The sequence below is a fragment of the Pinus tabuliformis genome, chromosome 9 (genome assembly GCF_031772625.1).
Source record: "Pinus tabuliformis cultivar Carrire ecotype Pingquan chromosome 9, CPIR1, whole genome shotgun sequence".
In the NCBI taxonomy this organism is placed as follows: domain Eukaryota; kingdom Viridiplantae; phylum Streptophyta; class Pinopsida; order Pinales; family Pinaceae; genus Pinus; species Pinus tabuliformis.
This window is the reverse complement of record NC_142307.1, coordinates 1,784,756,100-1,784,775,038: the sequence shown is the minus strand read 5'-3', so window position 1 is coordinate 1,784,775,038 and position 18,939 is coordinate 1,784,756,100.

Genomic DNA, 18,939 nt, shown 5'->3' with positions numbered 1-18,939 from the left:
TTTATGGAAATCATTTCCCAGATTTGATATTGAGGTAAAGTTTGGTTAGCGAGTAGAGGCGGCTTGCAAGGATATGGAAGTATTTTCATTGCATCACTATTATGGAAATATGAACAATAGATATATTCAATTTGTATGCTAGAGAATCAATTTGGTGGGAACATCCAAGAAAACAAAAAAATGATTAGAAAGATAAATATTATGTAGAATAAATTTTAATAAAGAGTCTTTTTTGGGCAGATATTATGCTGGTAAGATCAAAGAATGTTGTGAGCTAAAGTTATGTCATCGAGGGAAAATTGTGATTGATAACCTTTGAAATTTAGATGAAATTATATAAACATATAAGTATTGTTATGTTCATGATAAGAATAAACCAAAACCTTACAAAGCATGGGAGGAAAGTAAGGGTTAATGTGATGAAGCAAAGGAAGGTATTAGGCCATCTGATCTCAAGAATCAATAGAAAATTTTCTTAAATAATCATCAAGCACAAAGTAGAATAATCTAGTTAGGATAGTGGAAATGAGGCTCGCAAGACATACTAAATGTTGGGGTGTTAAGAAGACCATTTTAGAAGAAATTGTCAACATGAAAGGGAGAAAGAAAATGAAGTGTGTAAAATTAAGTAGGTGTTGATGTGGGGAAAATTTCAAGTTAGAACAGACAAAATTGGAGATAATTATGTGATGTATTTCACTATTATAATACACATATAATTATATTGTCTACGACCTTTGGATTCATCTTCAAATAGGTAAAGTATACTCTTGGTGACTATTATCATTCACTTGTGAAATTTAACATTCTATCTCAAGTGATAATACAAACTCAAAGTACCATATCAATTAGGTTTTCAACATTTTGCCTTTAATCCAATTAAGTTTACGTGAGTCAAAGTAGAGAGTTGAACTCTATAAGAGTGAAGTTTGAAATTGTTGAATGTTCTTTCTCAATTTAATGGTTCTTTTGGATGACATGAATCCAAGTTTCTAGTAGAGGCCAATTTCTTCTACTAAACCATGGTTTAAAGATAATAAAAAATTCTAGTGTTGGGTATGAGTCTTACAAATCCACTATAGGAAATTGTGGTTTAAGATGACCACAAACTATACAATTTTGCACTAAGGTTTAGCAATTCCTAAAACATTTCTTAATTTTAGCTAGAATTTGATGTCTTCTAGTAGTTATAAGTGCTCTCAAATAATAGTTGAAATATGTCCAAAAGCTAATATGTATAAAAAGCTACAAGTTTTTCAATCCTGGTATTTCAAGAAGGCACACAAACCACATCATGCTAATGGAAAATGTATTTTAAATTTGTTTGAGGATCATGTTTCAAATGTGGTTTTATCTCAGGTTTTTATGGAAACTTCCTAAATGGTTGATAAGACTTTGAAACTCAAGGCTTAAGAACCAATTATTAATATTATTCCCCCTTTTCAAACATGAGGTAATAAGATATAAATATTTCTACTGGAAGTCATTTCAAAACTAGATAATGACTTCTTTTATATGATCGATATATCTTATTGGGTGTCAATGTCCATTTCCAAAGAGTGATCCACCCATAGTAAATCTTTCCTCTTGAAGGTTTCTTATGTTTGGAATATCTGTCTATAGGATTTTTATGCTTTCCAAAATGTTCACAAAGATGAATATCAAAGTACTAATCCTCCATTTGGTCAACTAGATGACAATGCTGGCATTTATGAATCTAATCTTGAATTGGAGTAAGTCAAGGTAAATTTTCTTGAAGGAATCCAATACTTTGGAACTTGATTTCTTTCAAATAATGTAGAAATTAAAAGGTCACTTATAATATTTTGTATTCAAGATCTCTTTTGTGCTTGTGTTGATGCTTTCTTCCAAAGCTCCAATAATGGTCTTGGACGCAAGTACAGTTTGTTTCTAACAAAATTTATCTTCACTTCAATCTACTTCCAAACTGTCATCATTGACTTGACGATGTGTTCGCTGCCAAGAAGAAAAATTCTCCAATTAAAAAGAGAGATTTTCTAAACAAGGATTGGTTGAATATGTTTATTGCTTCTCCATATTTCATTTTGTTGGCGCTTTGATTCAAACACGAGAAATTTGACTTTTCCCCATGACTCTTGTAAATAGGTTATAACATTATTGAGAATTGTTTTCTTAATTGTGAGTATATCGTCGATAGTAAATACAATTATAGTATTCAATAACAATATTAAGTCATTAGATGGATCCATTTAAAGATTGAATTTGACCTTAAAGGGTTTCATGCAAGTCCACATGTCATATCAGAAATATTTCTCCTAGAAATATTTGTTTTTAAAACCATTAAAAAAATTCCATGGATAATTTACCTATATTGTAGTAATTACCATGAAGTAGATACACCATTGCATTGTGAATATTGAAAACTTATGGTGATAATTAAAAAAATGAGTAACAAAGACGATTGACTGTGAGTGTGTATAAGGGGTATGATACCATAAGTGGGGAAAATTTAGGGGGTATTCATGTTTAAAAATAATATGTCACTTCCACCTAACTTGCCTTATAATATTCACCTTACTTAAACCTATTGTATATATTAAAAGGGATGAAGGAGTAATGGAGAAAATGTTTTCCTACAATTAAGCCATCACTCCTATATTCTAGCGATGTGTCTACACTAAAAGTTTGGCATAAGTAGTAGGGGAAAATTTCATGGCTTGATTGACGTATGGTATTCAAAAGAAAGGAGTAAGGTTCAAAGAAAAATAAGAAAAATGGAGTTTTAGTATCATAGAGGGAGGAGAAAATAGATATATTACTATATAAATCATATCAACCATGAGAATGATCTTAAACACATGTTAAAGAGCCAAGAAACTAAGAAACATATAAGAGTTTTCAGATATTATTTGGACACTTTTATCTCAATGTTAAATTGAAGTACAAGGAGGAATTTATGATGAACCAAGTAGTAGAGAAGGAATTTCCATTATCTTATGTGGAGTAAGTGATGTGGATTCCTAGAGCTGCTCTATGATCAAGAAACCATTGGGTGAAAGGTTTGTTTATTTGGAGACGATTTAGATCAAACTTGGAGTCTAATTTTTCTTAATTTTCTTGTTGGGCTTGGCTAAGGGTTTAAGTTCCAAAGAAAAGCCAATATGATTGAATGGACATTTCTTGTTAATCCAGTATCATTTATAATAAATGATCATAAGAAGTTAGATTTACCTTGTAAGCTCCAATGTTGTTTAATATTCAGTAAGTGAGGTAATTGGACTATTACCTAACCCTCAACTAATCAACTATGATCCCCTTGTTGGACACAATTGATCTTAAGAGTCTCTCAAAAGTCATAAACAATATATATAATGTGTATCTAGTCCAATCTAATAATACCAACATTTCTCATAGATCAAACAGAGGTGAGTTGGATGGTAAACTCTCCTTTAAGAGTGAGTAGCTAGATCATCTATATATTGCTTCCATAATGTACATGATGCCATAAAAGCATATGAGAATGCTTGATGGAAGGTAGGCCCGTCAGGTTTTAGACCAAAAGGAATTTTCCGATATGCAAGTGTAAACCAATGACAAATAAACATTGATTATGTTAGTTCTATAGTCATATTTTGATCTAATTATAACCTAATAAATCATCCATGAATCAAAATATTTGGCTCCTTACACACTCATCAAAAATCTAATCAATGAAGGGTGTAGGAAAGCTTCCCTTTGAACACAATCTCTTAAATCTTGTAAATCCATACATACCCTATTTTTTCCTTACTCCTTATCCACTCAAATGGGATTCAAAACTAATCTAGTAGCGGGAGTTGGGTAGATAAAAGTTAGCTTGAGTAGTTTCCCTACCTCTACTTTGAATTTTATTGGTTCTTTTAAAGTTGAATTTGTTAGTACATTTTTTGTTTTGAGGATCATTTTTGACATCAAAATTCCCCTAATATCTACGATGTACTAGGTATATTGGTAATGATTTTCCACAATAGTGGTTTCCCTCATGTATTTTTGACATTACCTCACATATATTTGCATGTTTTAGCGTTGTACCATTGGGACAAAACGATGGCTTTAGGTATTGAGGTTTTTGTCTCATACATGTTCGTCCCCCCAAGTTAAAATAGAGATTCTCTCTATTATGTACTTTGACGACCACATTTAACCATTCTCATTAGTGTCGACGATCCTGCTCATATATACTATGACATAGCTCCACATTGAAATTTTTTGTGTGGCTATGATCACCATTTGATGGGATTTATCTAACGTTTACTTTCTTTCATGGCCATGATCTTACATATTATTCCATGGATCTATAATGTATTATATTTCTTTGTTCATGTGTTTTTTTAGGTACTAATAGGTTCCATGTTTTGAGGATAGGTTCTATGATTCAACGCTCCCTCCAACCGCCATACTTATATTTTGATTGTTGACACCTAATCCTCTGCGATTGGGTGAATGTGGAATGTGAACAGTCATCAAGAAGATGAACTGATCAGTCACATTCATGTATATAACAATAGCTACCTAATGAAATTTATGAATCAGTTTTTTTGCCTAGTCTAGAGTTACTCCTGGCCTGACATGGTATCAGAGCCAGTCCTAAGAATAGTCGTAACTCCTCTCATTGATTCTCTGTGCATGAATACCTGAGCACTGCCTCTGTCCTACGTCTCATTGATTGTCCTGCGTCTCATTGATTGTCCTGTGTCTCATTGATTCTCTGCGCATCGGTTATGAGCCCTTTTCGCTACCTCTCCACCCCTGACAAAGGCTCAGATTCCATCGTGGATTTGCTGCCTCTCCACACAAGATGCACCGGCTCTGCAACGGATCATTGAGGACTTTGTGAAAAATATTGAAGACGAATACTTCCATTGTGGAGATTTCAAGCCGCTGTTAGAACCTCCAGTGAGTCCAGATACACTTGAACTGCAATCCACAGTGATTACACCTCTGTACAAGATCCGACCCCTTCAAAAAGTGACCAACTCAAATTTGTTCAGCTTCTGCTTGTATCAAATTCTGTTGCAGTTTAAACTTCAATGGCATCTACCAGAGCTACTCAGAACTCATTGCAACTCCATGTTTAGGCCACCATATCTTATGGCATATTAACCACAAAAGTTCAGCCTCTTCATTATTTTTGCATAGGCCGGCGTGACAATAGCAGGTTGTCGCAGCCTTCGTTTCGACTTTTTAGACTTGGAATGGGCATTGTGTCGTTTCCCAGCTCTCCAACGCCGGATTAGACCACTGGTAAGAGTCCTAAACCTGAATTTGTATGACGAATAGGACTTCATCTTGGTCTTCTTCAGCTTGGAAGGCGGAGCGCTCAGTCTCTTCACCACCTTCTTCGCAGTTTTCGTCCGCTTCTGGATCATCAGGAGAGGGTGAGAAAGTGAGGCAATGGGCAGCATATGGCGCCATTAAGGTTCTAATCTCAATGATGCAATTGATGATGGGATGATTTGTAGGCGGGGGTAGGAAAATGCAGCGAAGGCCGCTTTCCATGTTTTGCAGCCGCTACAGCAATTTCACAAATTGACCGACGATGGAGCAGAGTACACTGTCTCTGCGCTTGCAAGAGACTCAATCTGCTGAAACAGTGAAGACTGAGAGTTTAAAACGTTTGAGTATTGTGCAGTATCATTCAAAATTTTTAAAGCGTTTATATATTGCGCTGCTTTCAAAATAGTATTGGATGATATATTGAAGTGATATATTAATACATTGAAATGATATAGTCATATATTGCGCTGCTTTCAAAATAGTATTGCATATTGATACATTGAAGTGATACAGTGATATATTGCGCTGCTTTCAAAGTGGTATTGCATGATATATTGATATATATTGAAGTGATATATTGAAGTGATCCCTTGTGCGTTTTTTTAACATAGTAGTATTGCATGATATATTGAAGTGATGCTGATGCTTCTATCAAACGTTAGAGGAAAATAAAGTGCATAAGGCTGTGACATAAGGATTTTTTTTTCAGCAGAAGAATTTTTACAGAGTGCATTCAATCATCTCTATGGTAGGGATAGTTCTCACTAGCAAGGAGAACTATCCTAAATGGTCTCGGATGATAAAACACACCCTCATCTTCAATGAGTTGTGGAAGGGAGTGTGTGTCAGAGAAGGAGACAATGACCCAGTACAGCCTACATCAGACAAAGAGCTTGTCATTTGGGATAACAAGAACAACAAAGCATATGCATTAATCGCATCATCTGTAAATGAAGAAGTAAGTCGCCATATTTCATCATATTCAATGGCCTTTGAAGCTTTACAAAAGCTCAAAGAACTCTATGACTCACATTCTGCACTTGAAGTTGTTCAGCTCATGATTAAACTCTTCACTCTTGAACTGAAAAATAAGGATCCTATTGCTCTTGCATCTGAAGTTAAATCCATAATGCATGATATCAAATCCACTAAGGTTGAGCTGGATATCCCTCTTATTTCTTTTCTCAAGGCACTATATCCTACTTACTCCAATTATCTTGAGTCTTTACAAGCAAACGGAAATCTTAAAGATATAACCTTTGACTCTCTTGTGAAAAAGTTTGCTGAAAGAGAGAAAGCCTTTGGAAAGAAGACAGTCCCTGAATCTTCTGAAGAGACTGTTTGCCTTGCTCATAAAGAAAAGCATCCTGCTCAAGATTCTACAAGAGGAAGAGGTGGACGAAGAGGAAGAGGAAGATACTTCAGAGGCAGGGGGGGCCAGACATTCTCAAGGAGAAAAAGCAGATCTGCATTGCATTCACTGCAAACGAAATGGATCACATGATGCTTCTACATGCAAGCTACCATGGGACAAAATTGAGCAGAAAAGAAACCAGCAGAAAGGTAAAACTGATGATACAGACAAAGGTGAAGCACCTAAATCCGGTCACTATATTGAGGCACAATGTAACATTGGAGTAAATGAAGATTTTTTTAATGCTTCACTTGCTTTTTCGAAAAATGATTGGTTGCTTGATTCAGGAGCAACCTGTCATATGACTCATAGGAAAGATGTTTTTGAAGATTTCACTGACAATGTTGATGGAGCAATATACTTTGCAGATCAGTCAAAAATCAAGCCATCAAGGCTTGGTACAATCAGGCTTAAACTACCTGGTCTTCCAGACTTTCTTCTGGATCATGTTCTATATCTCCCACAGCTCAAGAGAAACTTGCTGTCCTTGGTCCACATCCGCCAGCAAGGTCACTCCATTCATATGTTTGATGGCAAGCTTGAGGTAAGAAAAGCATCTGACCACTCACTTGTCATGAGGGGAATAGAAGAAGAAAGGCTTCTCAAACTGCAAGGAACCTCTGCTCATGCACAACATTTCTTATATATTTCTCATCATGAAGAAGGTACACTTCCATCAAGTTTATTATGGCATGCTAGATTTGGACATTTAAACTATGATAGTCTCCGCTTATTGAATAAAAATGGTGTTGCTGGTTTGCCTACAATTCCTAGGAAACATAAGCAATGTGATGCTTGCATTCTAGGAAAGCATAGCAAACAGTCTTTTCATGATTCACATTCAAGAGCACATAGGAAGCTTGAACTCATTCATTCAGATTTATGTGGTCCAATGCCTGTTTCTTCTGCAAATGGAAATAAATATATCATGACATTTATTGATGATTACACCAGAATGTGTTGGGTTTATTTATTGAAGAACAAATCTGATGCTTTTCAAACATTCAAGAATTTTCATAAATGGATTGAAAATGATGCACAATCTCATATTGGGTCTATTCGCACTGATAATGGAAAAGAATATACATCAAATGAATTTGAACACTATCTTCGCCAACATGGGATTAAACATCAAACAACTGTACCTTATAATCCGCAACAGAATCGTGTAGCAGAAAGAATGAATAGAACAATTTTGAATATGGTACGATCCATGCTTTTCTTCAAAAATGTAAAGATAATGTTTTGGGCTGATGTTGTTCTATGTGCTGCATATATAAAGAATAGATGTCCATCTAATGCTATAAGAAAAGAGACTCCTTATGAATTGTGGTATGGACATGTTCCTTCGGTAAAACATCTCAGGATCTTTGGTTCCACCTGTTATGCTTTGATACCAAAGGTACATAGAAACAAACTTGGTGCTAGAAGTCGTAAGTGTATCTTCCTGGGGTATTCAAACACATCTAAAGCATACCGCCTCTATGATGAAGTAAATAAAAAGTTTGTTGTATCTAGAGATGTCATTTTGCTTGAATCATCCAAATCTGACAATGTTGTTGAGCGGCAACTTGATCGCTTGGATAGATTCGCAAAAACGAAATCATTTCAAGAATTTGATAACCAGATTCCACATCTTGAAGGGGGGATTCCTATACTAGAACAACATGTGGAATCTTCTTCTTCTGAAGAACAATCTCCCCTGCATGAAACTCCAACAACGGATGATGCTTTAAGTGATGTAATTGATAGAATTGGGAGACTCAATCTTGATTCAGTCCCAACTGAATCAACAGAGCAGCCTGGACCATCTCAAAAAGGTCCCCCAAAGTGGCTGACAAAAACACTTGAAAGTGTTCATCCTGATGAAATTGGAAAAACAGGAACCAGAAATTCAAACCGACAAAATCGAGGTGATGTAGATGACTCTAATTCACCTATTGATATGGATGTTACTTATGATTGTGAATTGAACTTGTCTACAGATTTTGAACCAACTTCCTTCAAAGAAGCTTCTTCTCATGATGAATGGAAAGAAGCGATGAAAAATGAGTATGATGCCCTCATAAAGAATGGCACTTGGAAGCTGGTTGACCCTCCATTTGGAACCAAACCAATTGGCTGCAAGTGGGTCTACAAGAACAAGTACAAAGCTGATGGCTCACTTGACAAGCACAAAGCTAGGCTTGTGGCAAAAGGTTTTGCACAAAAGGAAGGGGTCGATTATGAGGAAACTTTTGCCCCCACAGCAAAATGGGCCACCATCCGGACACTCTTTGCACTAGTAGCTCAGAACGGTTGGAAAGTCCATCAAATGGATGTAAAGACTGCATTCTTGAATGGAGATCTAAAAGAGAATGTTTTTATGTCCCAGCCTGAAGGATTTGATGTGAAAGGACATGAAAAAAAAGTATGCAAACTTGTGAAGTCCTTGTATGGCCTCAAACAAGCACCGCGAGCCTGGTATGAAAAATTAACTGAGCATCTTCTGAAACTCAACTTCAATCATTTTGATCTTGATGATGTAACTTTATTTGTCAAGAAAGTTGGCAAAACAGTTGTATATCCTGTGGTATATGTAGATGATCTTTTAATGACAGGGAACAATGAAAGCTATATTTCATCCATAAAGAAAGAATTAGGAAAAAGTTTTGAAATGAATGATTTGGGCTATGTTCATTACTATCTTGGCATTGAAGTAACCCAACATCCAAAATCCACATTTCTTTCTCAAAAGAAATACATTGGAGATTTGTTAAACAGATTTGGCATGACAGAGTGCAATCCTCTTTCTACTCCAATGGAACAAAACTTAAAGCTCACATCTATTGAAGGAAAGGAATTTGAGGATGCAACAAAGTATAGACAGCTTATAGGAAGTCTCATCTACCTCACTACTACCAGACCAGACATTTCATTTGTTGTTGGAATCCTCTCCAAGTTTATGCAAAAGCCTTGTGAGGGACATTGGTCTACTGCGAAAAGAGTTCTAAGGTACTTGAAGGGAACTCAAGACCTTGGAATCAAGTATACACAGGTGGACGACTTCAGCTTGATTGGATACTCTGATTCAGACTTCGATGGAGACAAAGAAACTGGAGTATCTACTTCAAGATATGCTATGAGTCTTGGATCAGGAGCTATCTCTTGGAGATCACGCAAATAATCAGTTCCAGCAGATTCCACAACAGAAGCAGAATACGTGGCAGCAGCTGAAGCAATGAAAGAAATTTTGTGGCTCAGGAAAATTCTTGAAGATTTGCAGGTAAAACAAGTACAATCAACTCCACTCATGATTGACAACACCTCTGCAATAAAGTTGGCCAAGAACCCAAAGTTCCATGATCATACAAAGCACATCAATACTGAATATCATCTGATCTGACATCATGTTGAGGCCAAAACAATCCATCTTCGTCATTGTTCCACAAATGAGCAAATTGTAGACATCTTCACCAAAGCGCTTGGAAGAGAAAATCTTGAAAGATTCAGAATGATGCTTGGACTCACCAACATCCCTTCAGATTAAGGGGGGGAATGTTGACACCTAATCCTCTGCGATTGGGTGAATGTGGAATGTGAACAGTAATCAAGAATATGAACTGATCAGTCACATTCATGTATATAACAATAGCTACCTAATGAAATTTATGAATCAATTTTTTGCCTAGTCTGGAGTTACTCCTGGTCTGACATTGATGTAATGTGTTTTGGCCTTTAAGTTCTCTTTTGACCTCACACATTGGGTGGCATCTATTATCACTAAATTTAACACTTCCTTGATACAATTGGACAAGAATTAAAAAGAAAGCCTAATATATTACAACTTTCTCATGGAAAACCCTAAAAGAATCTTAAATTTTCCCTCTAGTATTCCTAGGGAAATGATAGATAGTGCTGCAATTCCCCTAGTGGATTGAAAAAAGGTGGTTAAGGCTCCTACACTTCAAATAGAGAGAAATAGTTATGTAGTTAGGGTTTGTGGAACATGAGGGTATGGATTGACAAGGTGAAAATAGTGATGAGAGGTAGGATAAAGATGAAAATACCACTTCAAATGAGGTCAAATATATCTAGATTCATCCCTCCACCTCTTCAAATAACCTATAAAACAAGAGTCCACCATGGAGTACAAAGAAGGTGGTGAGTGAATGTAATTTAATGTTGTTGGAGTGGCTATAGGAATCCAAATTGAGACAAGCCTACTTGCAATAAGCTTGATTTTGTAGGTGAGAGGAGGAGCCTTTGATTGAAGAGCCTGTGGACACTAAATATGTTGTAAGTATTTTTGTCTTTTGAAATGCTAATTATTTTCCACATGTAATTTCTATCTTATGACATATAAATGAATGCTCCTTTGTTTATATATCGAGATGTTTTGGCTTATAGTATTAATATTTGCATAAGAGAGTAGAGTGTGGGTACCTTGTGATCTATGTTTGTAGATAATGAGTGTTGGGAGCTAAGGAAAAGACTCTTGGAGAACAATATCAATCAAGACAAGCTAGAACTAACCTTTAGTGATGAGGTGTGTCCCTACTCTCATCTCTTTCCATTTCACAAGTGCACAAGTCTGGGTCATTAAGGGTAAGTAAGTGGATAAGTCGTTGTCTCTTACAAATGAGTGGGGATATCCATTGGAAAGACTCTCTTGTAATAGAGGAAAAATCTAGGAAAAAATTGAAGTTACAAGCTAAGTCACATGATAGGGTTTCAAGTTTTGGTTCGGCAATGATTAGGCTCGGATTGAGTTTGAATTATTTGATGAGGTTTGGATGAGGTTGACCATTAAGTTTTCCTATATATATATATATTGACTTTAAAATGAAATATAGGATAAAATAATAAGAAATCAACATCAACAAACATAAAAATTGTTATACACACATGGAAACTACAATGATAAATCACAAGATTTAGTTGTGAAATGACTTTACAAGTTTTGATCTATGGACTTGGTCCATGGCTATGAGGTTTGCCAAACCTCAACCTTTTTTTAAGGCTTACTAAAATTCAAACCTCAAGGTTGAAGTTCGACTAACCTTGTGACATAGGTTACAAGGGTTCACATTCTTCAACATTAAACCTTGTCAATATTCACTTGATTTGAAGTGACATTAAATTAAGTACCACATGAAATCCATTTTAAATCCAAATCTATTAACCAAAAAATTTTGTTCCATTCCTAATTAAAATTATTTAAAAAAATAAAATCTAGATTAAAAATAATAAATAATAAATTTAAAATTAAATATAAAAAATTACTCATTGCCGCTGACGACAATTGTCTCTCGTAAAAGAAAATATTACATCGCGGTGGACTACAGTTGTCTCTCGTAAAAAAATACTATTTTGTTTTAAGAGGGGTTCCCCACATTTTAATTTATTGACCACCTGAATAACAATGTCCATTTGTTTCGATTTGAAGTAACAAAAATCTTACCTAATACTCTTTCTACCAAACCTATTCATTGTTGATTAGTCATTTTGATAATACTTCCTCTAATCGAACTGTTCATTGCTCATTACTCATTTTCATCATACTTCTTCTAACAAACTATTAGTTGCTCATTCTCATTTCATAATAAAACTACTCGGTCAAAGGAACCCTGTCATTGGCTTGCACACTATTCGAACATAAGATTTTTATTTTTATTTTCTTTAAATCTGTTTCTAAAAGACAAATTATTATTTGTATTTTTCTCCACAAACCATTCCTATTGGATGTCTACTTCGAAACCTCAAATTTTTGGAGGGACGACTGGTGGCTCTACAATCTGAACAAGGGTTTGAGTTAGGGTTTGGTGCTGCTAACAATGGCGGGTTGTGGAGGAGGGAGTTTTGCTCCCTCCTACAGTCAAATAGCCATGAACAGAAGCAAGGGAACTGGTCTGCATCGCTTCAGGAAACCACCGGAAGTTGATAACTGAGGATATTAACATAAGAAATATCAAACCTCACGGACAGAAATAAAAGCATGAGGAAGATAGAAGGGAGAAGAGGAAAGAGGGTAGAAGCCAAAAATTTGCACCTATGAGTGCGACACGGGTCTATAAAACCAAGTCGACAGTTATTCCTTGGGTTGTTTTAAGTGACTCGGAGCTACAGGTGCACAGAGAACACATGGTGGAACATGCAGTTATATGAAAATTTATGGGGATTTGGCCGACAGAGAAGGCCTTACACGCATGGATAAGGAACCATTGTAAACCAAAGTGGGAAATAAAACTTCACCTTAGATCCAAGGGCTTCTTTACAGTGGTGCTCATGAGCCTCGAAGATAAGTACAAAGTGCTCAAGGGAGGACCCTATTTTTACACTGATGTGGGCCTTTACATGCGACCATGAGTGATGAATTTTGTCCCATAAAAAGAAATGCTCACTTCAGTACTGGTATGGATAAGACTATACTCCTTTCCTTTAGATTATTGGTTGCCGAAGTCTCTAAAGGCTATCAACAATTAACTAGGGCATTTCATAAAAATATCAGATGCGACTCTAAGAGGTAAATACGCTTCATTCACCCATATTTGTGTGGAAATGGACTTATCTAGGGCACTTCTGGATAAGATCATTTTAGAAGTGTATCATGAAGAATGGGTGTAGGCAGTGGACTATGAACATGTTCCATTTAGGTTCCATAAGTGCCATGAACACGGGCACCTATACAGAGACTGCCCATCAAACAAACTAGAGAGAAACACAAAAACCACCACAAGAAAAGATCCCGAGGGTTTCACTAAGGTGGCAAAGGGAAAGGAGGAAAGTGGTACCAAAAGAAAATCAACGAGGATGGGAAACCGAGCCACAATAGTTTCAAAATATTAGAAGAAGAAGTTGGAAACAACGGGGCAAACCAAGAATGAGAGAATAATACCAATGAGACGGATGGGGATGCTAGCATGGAGGATATACCAGAGAATAGCCAGCAAAAGTATGATCTACCGAGCAATGTGGAGCTCAGTAGGGACCATGAGATGACCCCAAGTGAGGCGAGAATGGAGGACCATGAACTGCAGAAGATTCTTGAGAGGGAGAACTTAGATCTAGAAAAGTTTCTAGAGCAGGGTATTGCCAAAGGGGTTGACTCCCTACCAAAGGAGGATTTTGACAGGCTTCAAAAGCTCTTCCTCTGGAGATCCAAATTGAAGGTCTCTGGAGTCAAAAGAAGCATGACATCTTGGAGAATATAGGGATGAAAAAAATGGAGGAGACGCCGAGGCACTCGTCCAAGAATCCGGGTAGGAAAAGAGGAAGAAAAAGATAGAAGGAGTTGTTGACCAAATGTGGAAAACTCATGATTAACTCAGGTAGGATGAGAGATCCCACCTGCTACTCCTTTACAAACTTTTCTTAATGAATCTCACAACCTGGAACATTAGGGGCCTTGGAAGTAAAAGGAAACAAAGAAATCTTAGCAGTAGAATAAAAGAAGAAAAAACAGATATGGTTTTCATTTAGGAAAATAAGTGTTTGATCGACAAGATCAAAGAAATACATAGCAAATGGTTAACCAAGTATGAGTATCTAAAGGTTAAGGTAGATAACTCAACGGGAGGGATTCTTATGCTTTGGGATCCATAAAAACTTGTAATCCTAGATGTGGAAGTGTCTAGGAACTATCTATCGTACATATGTCTATGGTCCTCAAAAACTAGAAGACAAACTCAACCTTCTCACCTCCCTTGAGGAGCTAAGAGAGAGATATCCTGATATGCCCTGGATTCTGTCAGGTGATTTCAATATGGTCAAAATCTCTTACAGAGAAAAAGGTGGCACTAGAACACTAGGCAAAGACTCCATTGCCTTCCAGAACTTCATAAATTAAATGAGATTAATGGATGTTGAAACAATAAATGGCACTTTCGCCTGGAATAATAGGAGAGGAGGGGCTTCTCAAGTTGCCTTTAAAGTGGATAGATTCATAATCTTAGAGGACTTCCTTCTCATAGGCCTTGACATGTCAGCTCTAATCCTTCCCTTTGGAGGCTTGGACCACTGGCCTGTCTAGCTTGGAGCAGCTTTTATGGGTACATCACATTGAAAAATGCGCAAAAAGAAATGTTAAATTTAGAATGTGCTAAAAATAGAGCTGCTAAAAATAGCATGTCTAAAATAGCAGTTTGTCCAGTGAGGTCAGTGACCACATTGGGTGAGAGGTGAAACTACTAAAAATGGAAAGTTCTAAAAATAGCAATTCTGGGTCCCTTCCTATTTATAGCAGTCCCTAGTCTACCTATAGGAAGTAAAGTTAATTTTGGTCTTAACAATAGTTTGAAATATTAATTAATTAATTCAGTTGAGTTAATTAGTTAAGGAAATTCGAATTTGAAGTCTTTGTGAGCATGCACACGAGTTGTCACACTGCTTGAGGAATTTATCCTTAATTTCCTCCACTGATTGAGGGAATAAGTATGAGTTCTATAATGAGAGAATCAGTTGACTTAGTTATAGCTAGTCAAGTCTAGTTAGATTATTTTAACAAGTTGTTAAAATAATAAAATATAGTTTGTTAATGCTTGCATGCATGTGACAACTATTGTTTTAGATAACTGAGGATTCACTCATGGATAATTGTTGCATGTCAGTTATGTCAAAGACCCAGTTGATATCAAATGTGGGACAATGTACTATTAGATGCTTGGATATTTCTAGTAAGTATTTCTTGCATGGAGAAGGATCTATTATAGGATATTGGAGGACTTGTGGCCTATATATTGAGGCCTAGGTAATCCATGATTTTCATCTTCTGATTGAAGATCATCAGAGTATAGAGAAAGCATGATAGCTATTGAGTAGATTCTTTTTGTATTGAAGAGGATTTCCACTTGATTGATAATATAGTGTTGGGGTTTTATTCTGGTGGTTTCCCCAGTGATATATTATGTGTTATGTGTGATTGATTTCTCTTGATCAGTTATGCATGTTTCTACTTCATGTTGCTCATGAATTCGATTATGCTTTCGCTTAATGTTTTGTAGAAGTAGAACAAGTATTATGCTTTAGGACATTGCATATATCGGTTTTTTCTACAGGTGAAATTTCTACATGGTATCAAAGCATAGGTGATCAAGCAGGAACAATATACTGAGAGGAGATTTCAAAGTTTTGAGTTTTGGGCCGAGATTTTGCAGAGAGGATCTCAAAATTTCTATACAAAATTTTCAGAAATAAATAGAAGATTTGGTTTTCTTGTAGAAAAATACCCTAAAAAAAAAAAAAATTGGCTGAAACGGAGTTCGGATGAGGGAGATATCGCTGATTTAAAATAACCTCTTTTTCTAGAAAATTTTGTGACGGCGGGAAAGTGGAAATAGATTGTTGTGCTAGCCAAGAACCCGTATGCACTTGAGGTACAAGATGCATGCAAAGCCTTGAGGAGTGAGGCAATGGTTAGAGACTTGGTGGTTGAGAGGGAGGGTATATTATGTCTCAACATGCGGAGCCACAAGAAGTCTCAGACGATTGTGGAGGGGCCATGATTGGTGCAACGACTTCAGGAGGTTGTAGAGCAGCCACAACAAGGGAAGCTTGGAGGAGATTGGGTAGAGGCATCTACTCATGTAAAGACCTCCAGTAGGGGGAAACTTCGAGCCAGATGGGCAGAGGGATCGCATGCAGCCATACCTGCAAGTAGGAGGTGGGGCGATATAGAGTGATTATCCCAAGAAGGAGGGGTAGGATCCTTGAGGTACCCAACCTCTTGGATGAGACCTCGCTACAGGAGTCTCAATGTGGAGTAGAAGGAACTGACTAACTGGGTAGAGACAGTGCAGGGAATCCCAGGACAACGCATAGCTAGTAGGTTGTAGCAATGCAAGAGGAACAAGTGTTTTGCACATTTCTAGGTGGCACAGAGAGGTGTGCAATGGTGCAAGATGCATGGAGATGTTGCAGTAGCACAGATGTTAGAGAGGGAGCACTTGCCAGGAGCAGGTAGAGCTTCAGCATCACAGTATGTTCCTGGCCCAACAGAGTGGTCACTTGGGAGTGTTTTTGTTCCAAGTGTTGTTGGAGCAATTGGACCATGTATATGTGTTGCATTTAGAACATTCTAGACTTATAGGATCAATTTCGATAGAAAGCCTTTCTTGTTGAGAGGGAGTGTTGAAAAATGTGCAACAAGAAATGTTAAATTTAGAATGTGCTAAAAATAGACCTGTTAAAAATAGCATGTCTAAAAATAACAGTTTCGCTAGTGAGGTCATTGGCCACATTGGGTGAGAGGTGAAACTACTAAAAATAAAAAGTTCTAAAAGTAGAATTTCTGGGTCCGTTCCTATTCATAGCAGTCCCTAGTCTATCTATAGGAAGTAGAGTTAATTTTGGTCTTAACAGCAGTTGTAAATATTAATTAATTAATTCAGTTCAGTTAATTAGTTAAGGAAATTCGAATTTGAAGTCTTTGTGAGCATGCACACGAGTTGTCCCACTGATTGAGGAATTTATCCTTAATGTACTCCACTGATTGAGGGAATAAGTATGAGTTCTATAATGAGAGAATTAGTTGACCTAGTTCTAACTAGTCAAGTCCACTTAGATTATTTTAACAAGTTGTTAAAATAATAAAATATAGTTTGTTAATGCTTGCATGCATGTGACAACTATTATTTTAGATAACTAAGGATTCACTCATGGATAACTGTTGCATGTCAGTTCTCTCAAAGACCCAATTGAGATCAGATGTGGGACAATGTACTATCAGATGCTTGGATATTTCTAGTAAGTATTGCTTGCATGTAGAAGGATGTATTAAAGGATATTGGAGGACTTGTGGCCTATATATTGAGGCCTAGGTAATCCATGATTTTCATCTTCTGATTGAATATCATCAGAGTACAGAGAGAGCAAGATAGCTATTGAGCTGATTCTTTTTGTATTGAAGAGGATTTCCACTTGATTGATAATACAGTGTTGGGGTTTTATGCTGGTGCTTTCCCCAGTGATATATTATGTGTTATGTGTGATTGATTTCTCTTGATCCGTTATGCATGTTTCTACTTGATGTTGCTCATGAATTCGATTATGCTTCCGCTTAATGTTTTGTAGAAGTAGAACAAGTATTATGCTTTAGGACATTGCATATATTGGTTTGTTCTACAGGTGGAATTTCTACATGGTATCAAACCACAGGTGATCAAGCAGGAACAATATACTGAGATGAGATTTCAAAGTTTTGAGTTTTGGGCCGAGAGTTTGCAGAGCAGATCTCAAAATTTCTATACAAATTTTTCAAAAATAAATAGTAGATTTGGATTTCTTGTAGAAAGATACCCAAAAAAAAAAAAATCAGCTGAATCAGAGTTCGAATGAGGGAGATATCGTTGATTTAAAATAAGCTCTTTTTTTAGAAAATTTTGTGATGGCAGGAAAGTGGAAATAGATTGGTGTGCTAGCCAAGAACCTGTATGCACTTGAGGTACAAGATGCATGCAAAGCCTTGAGGAGCAAGGTAATGGTTAGAGACTTGGTGGTTGAGAGGGAGGGTATATTACCTCTCAACATGCGGAGCCACAAGAAGTCTCAAACGATTGTGGAGGAGCCCCGATTGGTGCAGTAGCTTCAGGAGGTTGTAGAGCAGCCATGACAAGGGAAGCTTGGAGGAGATTGGGTAGAGGCATCTACTCATGTAGAGACCTCCAGTAGAGGGAAACTTCGAGCCAGGTGGGCAGAGGGATTGCATGCAGCCATACATGCAAGTAGGAGGTGGGGCAATATAGAGTGATTATCCCAAGGAGGAGGGGTAGGATCCTTGAGGTACCCAACCTCCTGGATGAGACCTCGCTACAGGAGTCTTGATGTGGAGTAGCAGGAACTGACTGATTGGGTAGAGACAGATGCAGATGGAGTGGCAGAGAGAGTGACGGTCCAGGGAATCCTAGGACAACGCATAGCTAGCAGGCTGTAGCAATGCAAGAGGCACAAGTGTTTTGCATAGTTCTAGGTGGCACAAAGGGGTGCAATGGTGCAAGATGGATGAAGATGTTGCAGTAGCACAGATTTCAGAGAGGGAGCACTTGTCAGAAGCAGGTAGAGCTTCAGCATCAGAGTATGTTCTTGGCCCAACAGAGTGGTTAGTTGGGAGTGTTTTTGTTCCAAGTGTTGTTGGAGCAAGTGGACCATGTAGATGTGTTGCATGTAGAACATTCTAGAGTTACAGGATCAGGTTCGATAGAAATCCTTTCTTGTTGAGGGGGAGTGTTGAAAAATGTGCAACAAGAAATGTT